At 42.2% G+C, this 13,369-nt stretch overlaps 1 pseudogene; it reads left to right on the forward strand.

Annotated features, from left to right (window-relative positions):
• Positions 1-9,492: 9,492 nt before the first annotated feature.
• On the forward strand, positions 9,493-11,591 carry LOC142436019 (cyclin-C pseudogene; annotated as a pseudogene).
• The last annotated feature ends 1,778 nt before the right edge of the window (positions 11,592-13,369 follow it).

Here is a 13,369-nt window from a genome sequence, read left to right on the forward strand (position 1 = left end):
TGTAGCACACGCCTCTCAGAGTTTAGCCATCCAAGGAGTGAGGGGCCTGGTCAGGGCTGTTCCCAGGGGCATATGTTCCTCAGCACATTCAGCCAGCACCAGCAAAGTGATCTTCAGAGCTGGCCCTTGGTGACTGAGGCGAGTACACGGAATCAGGAATTTGGGAGTGAAGAGAAGGAGCACCGGGAGTGTCTGCTACAGATTGGAGACTGGAAAGTCAACTCGTTGCTCCTCAAGGGGACAGGCACTCCCCTCTCTGGATCTCACTTTTAACATCGATACACAAAGGTCGATTCTGTGAGGGTCACAGACTGGGGACTCCCATAGCCAAATGAGGACCTGTGTGGACTCTGGTTGGCCTGCTTATTCACTGCCATCTAGAAGATTCCAACTCACCGTGACCCTGTAAGACCGAGCAGAACTGCCTCTGTGGGTTTCCGAGGCTGAAATTCTATATGGACTAGAAAGTCTCATCTCTGCACAACCCCCACCCTATCCCCCACACCCCGCTCCCCAGTGTGACTGGTGGTTTCAAACTACTGACCTTCTAGTTAGCTGCCCAACACATAACCCACTGTGCCACCAGGGCTCTTTGGCCTACCTGGCTTCTATCCAATGTTATTGAATCGCCTTTGAAAAAATCAGGAGCTTTTTAAGAAAACAGGAATTTTGACTTTCTCTAGAAAAATCGATCTGGCATCACTGGAACCTAAACTAGAGGATCCACAATTCCACGTGGCTCTGGGAATCTCAACATTTCTTCCTCCTGCTCAAAGTAAAATGGTTTAAGGGGACCTTTCACAGCTGGTGGGCTGGTCTCCTTTCTAGAAAGTTGCCTCTGTAAAGAAAATGCATCTTTCTTCCCTTTTACCTAGTTGGGGGTGGTGAGGGTAGCGGGAGCCATTGGGTTAAGAAAAAACAGTCGAGGTAGCTTCAGTTGCCCTGCCAGGGCTTTAGAGTCCAAGCCTTTTTTGCTCCACCTGACTGGCCTGCTATTTCCAGGGCAGCCCCACCATCTGTTCCCAGATGCAGGGAGGGAGCCCACTTTCCTTCATCACACCTGCCCCAAACTCAGGCCCAGAACTACTGTCTAAACACAGAACAACTTTTGTCTGTGGCCAAATGTGGGATCCCAAATTTCTTCCCTCTTTCCCAATACTCCTTCAGTGACTTGATGACCTGGGCCAGGCTGAGATGAATTAGCTTGCTCCTCACAGCTGGCTGCTGGGTTCCAGTCAACTCCCAGAGGCCACTGGCTGTGCCCATCAGTAGAAGTGGGAGTTGAGAACCCTCAGCTCTTGGCTGAGCAGCTCTGTCAGTCTGTAGCTGTTGACTGTAGCTGCTTCTGACAGCCAGTCTAGCAGGTGCTTTAAGTCATTTCAGTCGCTCCACCTCAGCTGTGATTAGTCTAGTCTCTGTAGCCTCAGAGGGAGGGGAAAACCAAACACCTCAATTACTTTGAATCAGAGTGAGTTATCCTCTTTTAAAAGGCAGAAAGTCTGAATTGGAGGATATTTTGGGGGGTCTCTTTTATGCATTTCACATTTACAAAATAAGAACTAACAGTATTTGTTCCAGTAAGTGGATCAGAACCAACTAAGGGCCCCTCCTCCCACCAGGCCACGTCTCACTAAGAATAGAGGTCCATCACTTGTCTGGCATTTTGTGGTACTGTGGTGACTTTTGTTTTGTGTGATACTGGGAGCTATGTGATTGGCATTTCATATACCAGCAGGGTCACCCAAAGAGCTTCCAGACAAAGAACAGACAATGAAGAAGGAATTGGCTGCCCGCATGGGAAGAATGAGCCATTGAAAACCCTATGGATAGCAGCAACACTGTCAGTTACTAGACCCCCCATGAACAACAGAAGAACATTGTCAGAACGTGTGCCAGATGATGAGCTCTTCAACTTGGAAAGTATTCAAAATACGGCTGAGGAAGAGGAAGAGCTGGCTTTTCATAGGCAAGTCGACCATAATGATGCAAATCGAGTATAGCTATCAGGACCTTCATTTGCTGATGGGGCACAACTCAAAATGAGGAGAAACAGTTCAAATCGTCATTAATAATTGAAACTTGGGATGTATGAAATATGAATCTAGGGACATTGGAAGTCATTAAAAATGAAATGGAATACATAAAGATTGATATTGTAAGCATTAGTTAGCGGAAATGGACTGATATTGACCATTTTGAAACAGAAAATCTTATGGTTTACTCTGCTGGAAATGACACAATCAAGAGAAACAACATTGCATTCATCATCAAAAGGACATTTTAAGATCTATTTTAATGTACAATGCTATCTTTGATAGGATGCTATGTAGCCCCCTTCAAGGAGAACCAATCAATACAACTATTGTTCAAATTTATGCACCAACCACCCAAAGCTGGTGACACAGAAATTGAATAATTCTACCACCATATTCAGTCCCAAATTTGTCAGACTTGCTATCAAAATGCTATTGGAATGCAAAAGTTGAAAACAAAGAGGAAGGATCAGTAGTTGAAAAATATGGTCTTGGTGATAGAAACCAAGCTGGAGATCGCATGACAGAGTTTGCAAGACCAATAAATTGCTGATAGCATATACTATGTTTTCCAACTTCTGTTCTTTCCTCTTTGATTCCTACATTTGCACTCCAATCACCAATAATTACCAATTTATCTTGATTGTATGTTAGAATTTTGCATGATTAATGATTTCTTCAAACATATGATCAACAACAAAAAAGGTGACCATAAATGTGGACTTCTCCAGATGGAATACACAGAAATCAAATTGACTACACCTGTGGGAAGAAACAATAAAAGAAGCTCAATATCAGCAACTGAAACCAGTCCAGGGGCTGATTGTGGAACAGATCAGCAATTGTTCATATGTGAGCTCAAGTTGAAGTTAAAGAAAATGCAAACAAGTACACGAGAGTCAATATACAACCTTGATAATAACCCACCAAATTTTGAGAACATCTCTGAATAAAGCACAGTGTCATTTTAAAAAAAAAGTAAAGAAAAGATACAAGTGCATGTCAGAAGAGACTCTGAAACTTACTCTTAATCAGAGAGTCGCTAAGGCAAATGGAAGAAATGATGAAGTAAAGAGCTAAAAAGAAAATTTCAAAGGACAACTCGAGAATACAAAGTAAAATATTATCACAAAATGTGCAAAGGCCTAGAGTTAGAAAACCAAAACAGATCATATTCAGCATATCTTAAACTGAAAGAACTGAAGAAAAATGTCAAGTCTCGAGGTGCAATATTAAAAAATTCTATGGGAAAAATATTGAATGATGAAGGAAACATCTGAGGAAGATGGAAACAATATGGAGTCACTGTATCAAAAAGAATAGACCAACATTCAACCATTTCAGGAGGTAACATATGAGCAAGAACCAATGGTCAGGAAAGAAGAAATCCAAGATGCATGGAAAGCACTAGCCCAAAACAAGATGCCAGGAATTGCTGGGATATCTATTGAAATGTTTCCACAAGCCGATAAAGCACTGGCAGCACTCACTCATCTATGTCAGGAAATTTGGAATACAGCTACTTGGCTAACGGACTGGAAGAGATCCATATGTGTATACATACCAAAGAAGGGAGACAAACGGAATGGTCGAATTATGTACCCCTATCATTGGCATCACATATGAGTCAAATTGCACTGAAGCTAATACAACAACAGTTGCATTAATTCATTGACAGAAAGTTACCATATTCAGCATTCAAGAGCCATCGTGGCACAGTGGTTACAGGTTGGATTGCAAACCCCAAGGTCAGCAGTTCAAAACCACCAGTCACTCCGTGGGAGAAAGGCAAGGTTTTCTATTCCCATAATGAGTTACAGTCTCAGAAACTCACAGGGGCAGTTAGTTCTACCCTATACTATAGGGTCAGGATGAGTTGTCATCAACTACAAGGCAGTGAGTTTGGTTTCCCAGAGATTTAAGCCAGATTCAGAAGAGGATGTGGAACAAAGGATATCAGATATCAGATGGATCTTGCCTGAAAGCAGTGAATACCCCAAAGATGTTTACTTATGTTTTATTAACACCCAAGGTATCTGACTGTGTGGATCATAACAAAACATGGATAGTTTTGAGAAGGGAATTCCAGAACACTTTGTCTTGCTCATGTGAAACTTGTACATGGATTAAGAAGCAGTAGCAAAAATAGAACAAGGGTAGATTGCATGGTTTAAGAATCAAGAAAGGTGTGCATCCAGGTTACACCCACTTATTATACTTTTTCAATCTGTATGGTGAGCAAATAATCAGAGAAGCCAAATTATATGAAGAAGAACACAGAATCAGATTTGGAGGAAATATTATTAACAACCTGCTATATGCAGACGACACAGTTTGGCTTGCTGACAAGGATGGGGGACTTGAAGCACTTGCTGGTGAAGATCAAGGATTGCAGACTTCAATGTGGGATACAACTCAACACAAAGAAAACCAAAGTCCTCACAACTGAACCAATAGGTAACATGATGATAAATCGAGAAAAACTTGAAGTTGTCAGGGATTTTGTCTTGTCTGGATCCACAAGCAATGCTCCTGGAAGCAGCAGTCAAGAGATGAAAAAATACATTGCACTGGGTAGATCTGCTGCATAAGAGCTCTTTAGAATGTTGAAAAGTTAGGATGTTACTTTAAGCAGGAAGTGCACCTGATCCAAACCATGGTATTTTCATTTGCCTCATCTGCATGTGAAAAGCTTGCCATTGAGTGAAGAAGACCCAGGTAAACTATGAATTTGAACCATGGTACTGGCAAAGAATATTGACAGTACCATGGACTGCCAAAAGAACAAACAAAATCTGTCTTGGAAGTACGGCCAGAATTCCCATTAGAAGTAAGGATGGTGAGACTTTGGACATGTTGTCAGTGGAGACCAGTCCCTGGAGAGGCATCATGCTTAGAAAAATGGAAGGGCTGTGAAAAAAGGGTGAAGGCCCTTGAAGAGCTGGATTGACACAGTGACTACAACAAGAGGACTGAGCATAGGAACACTTGGGTGGATGGAGGAGGAGCTGTTATTGTTACATTCTGCTGTGAATAGGTTTGCCATGGACCAGAACCAACTGGATGGCAAACTAACAACAACAACAACAACAACAACAACAGGGAGAGACATTAAAAAGCCAAACTCACTGCCATTGAGTTGACCTTGATTCAGAGCAACCCGTGAGTTTCCCGAGAGTGTAACTTTTCACAGGAGGGGAAAGCCTGTTTAACCTACTACTTAGCAGCCCAGCCCATCACCAGGGCTCCACAAGGATAGAGAGAAGCACTGTTAGGGCTGGATAGGGCAGAGGCTGTATACTGGTACATATGAGGGCTGGATGTACAGGGAATCCAGGGTGGACGATACCTTCAGGACCAAGGGTGTGAGGGGCGATGCTGGGAGAGTGGAGGGTGAGTGGGTTGGAAAGGGGGAACTGATTACAAGGATCCACATGTGACCTCTTCCCTGGGAGAGGGACAGCAGAGAACCGGGGAAGGGAGACCCCGGATAGGGCAAGATATGACAAAATAACGATGTATAAATTACCAAGGGCACATGAGGGAGAGGGGAAGGGGTGGGAGGGGGAAAAAAAGAGGACCTGATGCAAAGGGCTTAAGTGGAGAGCAAATGCTTTGAGAATGATTGGGGTAGGGAATGTATGGATGTGCTTTATACAATTGAAGTATGAATATGGGTGGATTGTGATAAGAGTTGTATGAGTCCGTATTAAAATGCAAGAAAAGAAAAGTGGAGAAAAAAAATGATTAGGGCAAAGACTGCACAGATGTGCTTTATACAATTGATGTATGTATATGTATGAACTGTGATAAGAGTTGTATGAGCCCCTAATAAATTGTTTAAAAAAATGATCCTCAATTCTATCTGAATCCTTGCCAGGGCTGCAAGTTGCCTTAATAAACACAAGCAAAAAATGTACCTCTGGCAGCAGACCGCTCAGGTTCAAATCCAGGCTCTCTAACTTATTGACTATGTGACCTTGGACCTCTCTGTGCTTCCAAAGACTCACTTTCCAAAAGGGAAGTCATAAGCCAACTTTTCTTATTCCTCACTGGGTTGCTTTGAAGATGAAATGAGACATCTGTCTAAAAATGCTTCTGACCATCCCTTGGTTCTCAGAGCTCCACAAATGCTATGGATTATTGTTTTAAGATTATGAATGCTTTTTTTCCAAGGGTAGTGCAAAGATTAACATCAGTGCTACTTCTCTCTGACAAAATATAAATCCAAATTTCTAAATAGCAGGGTCTGAACGGATGCGCTGTTAACAGCATCTTGCTTTTCTCCCATCACTTGTCACAGTAAATCTGACAAGAAATGCTGGGCTAGGGCCTGCAGCCAAGCCCCTCACTGGCAAAGTGCAGGACCTCAGGTTGTTGGCAGGCCAAGGGGCATCACAATGGCAAGAGGAGACTCCACAAAGGGCCCCTGATTCCTCCCCCACGCCCCCCTTCCCCACGTTCAGGGTGAAACGTCAAAATACAATTTTTTTTGTCACCTGGTGAAATAATGAGCCCCCATTCCCATTGCCTTGGTATCATCAGAGTGCAACAGCCACGTGGGGTAATCGCTGTCTCCGTGTTAATGCTGCTCAGTTCAAACATTTTCACAGGCCCTGGCGAAATGAAACCCGTGCTTTCTACCTAGGTGGAGTTTGAGGCGATTCAGCCCATTTGCTTCTGCTGAAGAGGCTACCTCAGAAAAACAGGAAATAAAAACATAGAGGGTGCCATTGACATTAGGTTTCTCGTTTTCTTCCTTTCTTCCCTACCTTCCTTTCTTCTTCTTGCCCTTCTCTTTCTCTTTTCTTCCTTCCCTCCCTTTGCTCACGTCTTCCTGCCTGCCTTCACCTTCCATCTTCCCTCCCGCACTCCTCCATTTCTTCTTCGCTCTTCTCTCCCCACCCCCACCTTTCTCCTTTCCTTCCCTGCCTTTTCCCTTCAGCCTCCCAGTCTCCCTCCTTCACTCTCTCCCTTTCCTCCTTCCTTTCCCCACCTTGTTTTCATCCAGTGATTTGTACTCCTTTCTTCCTCTCATCCCACCCCTCCCCATTGCTGGAGAAACATCAGTTCCTTTTGGCGCTGGTTTTTTGGCGCCAGACCCTGTTCTTTGGGTGCTCACAAGTCTGCGTCCTGTGTGCAAACATAAGACAGACATATGATCAGGGTTGGACAGAAGATGGGATTTGACAGGTGTTCTGCACCCCAAATCTCCAGGAGACAAAGGTAAAGTCAGGCTCCTGCCTTTAAGGTTATATCTCCCATTGTAACTGCATCCCACAGAGGCTCCTGCCTCCTGGCCACCTGAGGCCTGCTGCCTGCCTTCCTCTAGCTCCTGGGGAATTGGGGCAGCAGTGGCAAGAACAACAAAAATCCCCAGGAGTTGACAAGAAGGGAGGCTGCCTTGCTCAAGAGACGGCCCCCTCACACACCTGCATGTTGTTGAGATGCAGGTTCTCATCCCTGTGGCTGGGCAAGAAACGCCCCCTCGGCCAAACGCAGTGGCTTCAAACAAGGACCATCATCCTGTGGTTTCTGGGAGGCCACTGGGTCGTGCTTGGAGTCTCCCATGAGTTGGCAGTCACATGGGAACTGGGGCAGGGGCCTCTGGTGACTCCAGTGCGTACACGTGCACTCAGAGGGCTGGCAGCTGAAGCTGGCCATTAGCTGGGTGCTTAGCTGGGTTGTTGGTTGGAGTGTCTCCACGTGGCCTTTCCAGGTGGCTCAGGCTTCTTTCAGCATAGTGTCCGGGTGCAGAGAAGTGTTCTGAGAGGTAGCACGTGGAGGCTGGACATTCTGAGGGTGAGCACTCAAGAAGAAGACTTTGAAGGGATTTTTCAGAAGCTGTGAAGCACTTTGGGGGAGGGAAGGGTGTTGCCCAAACTAGATGTCACAGTGTCATCTTCTCCATAATCTATTGGTCACAGAGGTCATGAAACATCCCAATTTAAGGGGAAAGGGCATAGACTCTACCTTCCTATAGGTAGCCTGTCAAGGAATTTGGGGGTCACATACGAAGACTGGGAGACCCTGGGTGGCACAAATGGTTAAGAACTCAACGTATCAAGTGGTGGGCAGTTGCACCCCTCAGAAGAAATAAATAATGGCCTGCTTCTAGAAGCCCACAGGCTTGAGAAACCTGTGATGTGTAGTTTCTCCCTGGCACCTAGGGGGTCCTCGGGAGCCAGAACCAACATAACAGCAACGGGTTGGGTTTTTGTTGGTTTTGTTTGGGCTAATATTAAAACGACTAGTATGAAATTATATATGTATTGTGTTTAACTCTCAGGACTCTGATTATGCTGAAGTTGAACAAAACCGTCTGCCTCTTCTATGAACGCCAGCCAATGGAGGCAAAGGGTGAGGGTCTAGAGGAAGAATGAATGTCACATTCCCGTCCTTATGTTTCAGTTGTCCTTAAAGGGCACAGGGGACAAACCAGATGTCTTTGATATGATTTTAGCCTAATGATGTGCTAGTATGATGATGAGCAGCCTGAAAAGTGGTTTTAACTAATGTGATCCAATATTTGAAAAGTTGACGATTTCACATCGAATTTTATATTCTCAGCATCTCAGTTACAAACAGAAAATCAGGCCTTAAAATCCTTGCATTTCCCCAAGGCAACAACAGTCTGGAGCTAGAATTTGAATGTCCCCTGTGGATGAGCTGACATGTGCCTGTTAACCACAGTCCCCATCCATCCCTATTGCCCCCAACACAGAGGTTGGCTACTAGTATCCTTTATCTATATGGCTAAATAGGTTAGTTGGTTTGGATTGGGTTGCTAGTTTTTCCTTTTTTTTTTTTTGTGCTTACTTTTGATTTTTTGGGGGGCTAGGAAATGGTGTGTATTTTGGTACCATATCTTCCAAAGCGAGAAAATAAAACCCAGTAAGCCAAGAAGGTCAAACAGTCTAGATTAATGATGAAAGGAGGAGCCCTGTTGGTGAAGTAGATTATGAGTTGGACTTCTAACTGCAAGATCAGAAGTTCGAAACTCCCCCCACCCCACCCCCACTCCCCAAGAGAAATATGAGATTTTCTACTCCTGTAACGATTTACAGCCTTGGAAACCCACAGGGGCAGTTCTATACTCTGTCCAAAGGGTTGCTATATGTCATAATTGATTCCAGAGTAGTGAGGTTTTCTTGATTGATATAAATAATTTTTGGTGAGTATTGAAAAAACCAGTCAATATTATTTTTAATACACATCAAAGAAGGTCCACATTAATTGTTCACACAACCCTGCCACCTTCTTTCTTTATTCCCTTGCCTCTCACTCTCCTTTCTTCCTCCCTATGGTCTTTTATCTCATTCTTTTTCTTTCAAGGGTTAGCCTAGGAGTGGGGAAGTCTGAGTAATTCTTAACCAAAAGACTAAATTGGGGTTGCCGCCGCGGAGCGGAGTGGAGCTGGTTGCAGTCACGGAGCTCGGGTACCGAGCGGGCTGGGTCTATGGTCGCTCCGCGGGTCGCTCCGCAGGCTGGTGCTTCTTCATCAGGACAAGCTGTGTTCCATGGCAGGGAACTTTTGGCAGAGCTCCCACTATTTGCAATGGATTTTGGATAAACAAGACCTTCTGAAGGAGCGCCAAAAGGACTTAAAATTTCTCTCAGAAGAAGAGTATTGGAAACTACAAATATTTTTTACAAATGTTATTCAGGCATTAGTTGAACATCTTAAATTAAGACAGCAAGTTATTGCCACTGCTACAGTCTATTTCAAGAGATTCTATGCCAGGTATTCTCTGAAAAGTATAGATCCCGTATTAATGGCTCCTACTTGTGTGTTTTTGGCATCCAAAGTAGAGGAATTTGGAGTAGTCTCAAATACAAGGTTGATTGCTGCTGCTACTTCTGTATTAAAAACTAGATTTTCATATGCCTTTCCAAAGGAGTTTCCTTATAGGATGAATCATGTATTAGAATGTGAATTTTATCTTTTAGAACTAATGGATTGTTGCTTGATAGTGTATCATCCTTATAGACCTTTGCTCCAGTATGTGCAGGACATGGGCCAAGAAGACATGTTGCTTCCCCTGGCATGGAGGATAGTGAATGATACCTATCGAACGGAGCTTTGCCTACTGTACCCTCCTTTCATGATAGCTTTAGCTTGCCTACATGTGGCCTGTGTTGTACAGCAGAAAGATGCCAGACAATGGTTTGCTGAGCTTTCTGTGGACATGGAAAAGATTTTGGAAATAATCAGGGTCATTTTAAAACTCTATGAACAGTGGAAGAATTTTGATGAGAGAAAAGAGATGGCAACTATTCTTAGTAAGATGCCCAAACCAAAACCACCTCCAAACAGTGAAGGAGAGCAGGGTCCAAATGGAAGTCAGAACTCTAGCTACAGCCAGTCTTAGAACATTCCGAAGATTTTCATAGTGGACCACTTGGAAATAAACCATTGGACAGATTTCAGTAATGTCTTCAATGGAACACAAATGAAAATGAATAGTTGGTTTCTGTCAAGCACTTTGGGAAGTGATTTATTTTTGCAAAATAATTTTCCTTACCTGGTTTGATTTTACTGCATCATTGATTAAAACCTCTTAATTATAAAAATTTTGAAAGTTTCTAAGGAACCTGCAGATAGACAGACATAGACATATCAAGATTTATAGCTCTTTGATTAGTATAATTTTTAAGTTGAATAATATAATTTTAAAATTTGGATTTGTAGCTTTTTATTAAGTCAGGAAACATGAACACAATTTGTTTTAAATCCTCTTTGGTCACTGAAGGACCAGAACAAGGACAATAAAAGTCAAACATCTGAGGGCTTTTTTCCCTCTTTAACTTAATTTTAAAGCTGTATTTAAGGAATCAAATCTTACAAAATCCTGGAAGATTTTGGTAATGATGTTGATGATTTCAGGGAAAATAATCAAGTACCTATTGATTTAAAAGTATATTTTATTCAATAGTTTTGGTGTCTTGCCAGGGAAGACTCTAGCCCAGTTCTAGCAGAAAAGTGCAATATGTACAGCAAGCATATTTTGATGTTTTAAAAGTTATATTAATTCTGTAAACATTTTAAAAGGCTGGGCAAACTTTAAAAGAAAAAAAAAGATCCTACATGAAGTTATTTGCAATTGAGTCACAGTTAATCAAGCATTTAAAATTTTTTAATTGGCTAAAACACCGATTATATGGTTAAAATTTGGTAAACTTTCAATGTTAATTTTTACTGTACTGTGAAAAAAATTTTATAATACATACATCCCTTACTTAATTTTTCTGTTTTAGTGTGACTTCACAAATTTACTATAGATATCCTGAGCCAAGAACACAATCAGGTTTCGGGCCAGTTTGATACTGGCTGTTCTTAATTCTGATATGAGTGGAGGAGTTCAGGCTCAATGTCATCTCAGTGGGACTGTGCTGTCTGTGGAACTCAATGAATTAATAATTTTCTTCAGACTTGAAGGAGAGTGGTAAATAAGTTAAGGAGTTAAAGGATGTCAGTGTACAATTTAAGGGTTCATTGTGGAAAATGGATTATTAAATGTTGAATTCCTGGTATAAAACTGCAAGAATAAAAGAAAGTTCTCCAAAAAAAAAAAAAGACTAAATAGGTTTTATTGTTGGTGTTATTACTTGGGTTAAATTTTTTTCTTTTCTCTTCTTCTATTGGTTTGTGTCATGTAACCCAGAAAATGAGGAAACATTTGGAACATCAAAACACTATCCTTTCTCAGTAGACTACAAGCATTAAAGGCAACAGAGATAAATACTCCAATAATAACAATAACATACAAGGATAGCTAGAGAGATAAATAGATAGATAGAAAAACCACAAAATCTGAGCAGTTGTGGGAAGGAGAATGGGACTAGCCCCATGAATAAATATAGGTTTGCCAGAGAATAGTTCTATATACATATTAGCATATACTACAAATATGTTCATGAATATAATAGTGCATCCAGGAGGCATAGTTATGAAAATGTCTTAGGTATAACAAAACCCCTTGAGGGAGCGTGTCCTAAATATGGGGGATCAGGAACATAGCTCTGAGAGACCTCAAGATCAATTGGAACAAACTAGCTCACAAAGACAATGTTCTGTATCCATCAGGGAAGTGACTGGGGTCTTCAAAAGCTAGTGAGTAGCAAACTAAAAGTCGGTTCTTGGTCTTACCCTATGTGTTGGACAGGGTTCTCTAGAGAGAGAAAACCATATTGCTAGTAATTATATATAAATATATTAAAAAGCTAGATATACAATAGAAGAAATGAACCACTAAATTATATACAGATAGATAACACAAGAAACTAACAGTGAAATTATAAAACAGTGAGACACTAGCAGTCCTTTAAGGCTTGAGAGCCGCCAGTTGCCAGTCCCTTTCTGTAGAGAGAGCTGGGCTATATATACCCAGGCAGCAAACAGCAAGGCAAGTCACCAACTGTCACCAACTGTCGGTCCCCAGCTCCAGAGATGAACATACCAATCCTGTGGGATTAAATGGACCTCAACTTACAGCGACACAGTCCACAAGCTAGGCATCCCACAGGTAGTGTACCCCTTTAAATTGAGGCACAGAACAAGCAAGGCGAGGCTCACGAAACCATCTATCCCTCTGCCCTTCGATTAATCCTACTTGTGTTTATCGGCTAGGCTGGCACTATAAACTATTGGACCCTGTCTGGAGCAAATAACAGTGAATAAAATCAAGATGCCTGGCAACAATTAGTCCAAATCAGTAATGGACTATGCGTACCTCAGCCTCTATGATGCTAAGGTCAGAAGAACTAAAAGGTGCCTGCCTATCACAAACAGCTGCTCTGAAAGGGATCATGGTACATGATCCTAGATAGAGTGGGGAGTAATGTGTCAGAAAACTGAAAGTCATACTACTACTACCAATAGTAATAATAATGATAAAAGATGAGGTTTATTGGTTAGATAGACTAGTGAGATCCCCACTACTATGGTCCTTCATCACCCTTCAGGTCTGGAACTGAATTCCACCCCCTGAAAAATAGACAGGTTTATAAAGTGAACCTTATGAAAATCAAAGGTTGCAGCCCTCAGTATGGATTACAACTCAATGTCAAGAAGACACACATCCTCACAACTTGATCAATAGGTACCATGATAAATGGAGAAGTTTGTTGTTTTTTTATTTGTTGTTATTTGTTGAAGTTGTCACGGATTTTTGTCTTGATGAGGTATATAATCAATGCTCTTGGAAGCTGCAATCATGAGATCAAATGATGCATTGCGTATGGATACATTTGGTGCACAATACGTCTGTAGAGTGCTAAAAAGCAAGGATGTTACTTTGAGGACTAAGGTGCACCTTACCCAAGCCATAGTAATT

The sequence above is a fragment of the Tenrec ecaudatus genome, unplaced genomic scaffold (genome assembly GCF_050624435.1).
Source record: "Tenrec ecaudatus isolate mTenEca1 unplaced genomic scaffold, mTenEca1.hap1 Scaffold_124, whole genome shotgun sequence".
Taxonomy (NCBI): domain Eukaryota; kingdom Metazoa; phylum Chordata; class Mammalia; order Afrosoricida; family Tenrecidae; genus Tenrec; species Tenrec ecaudatus.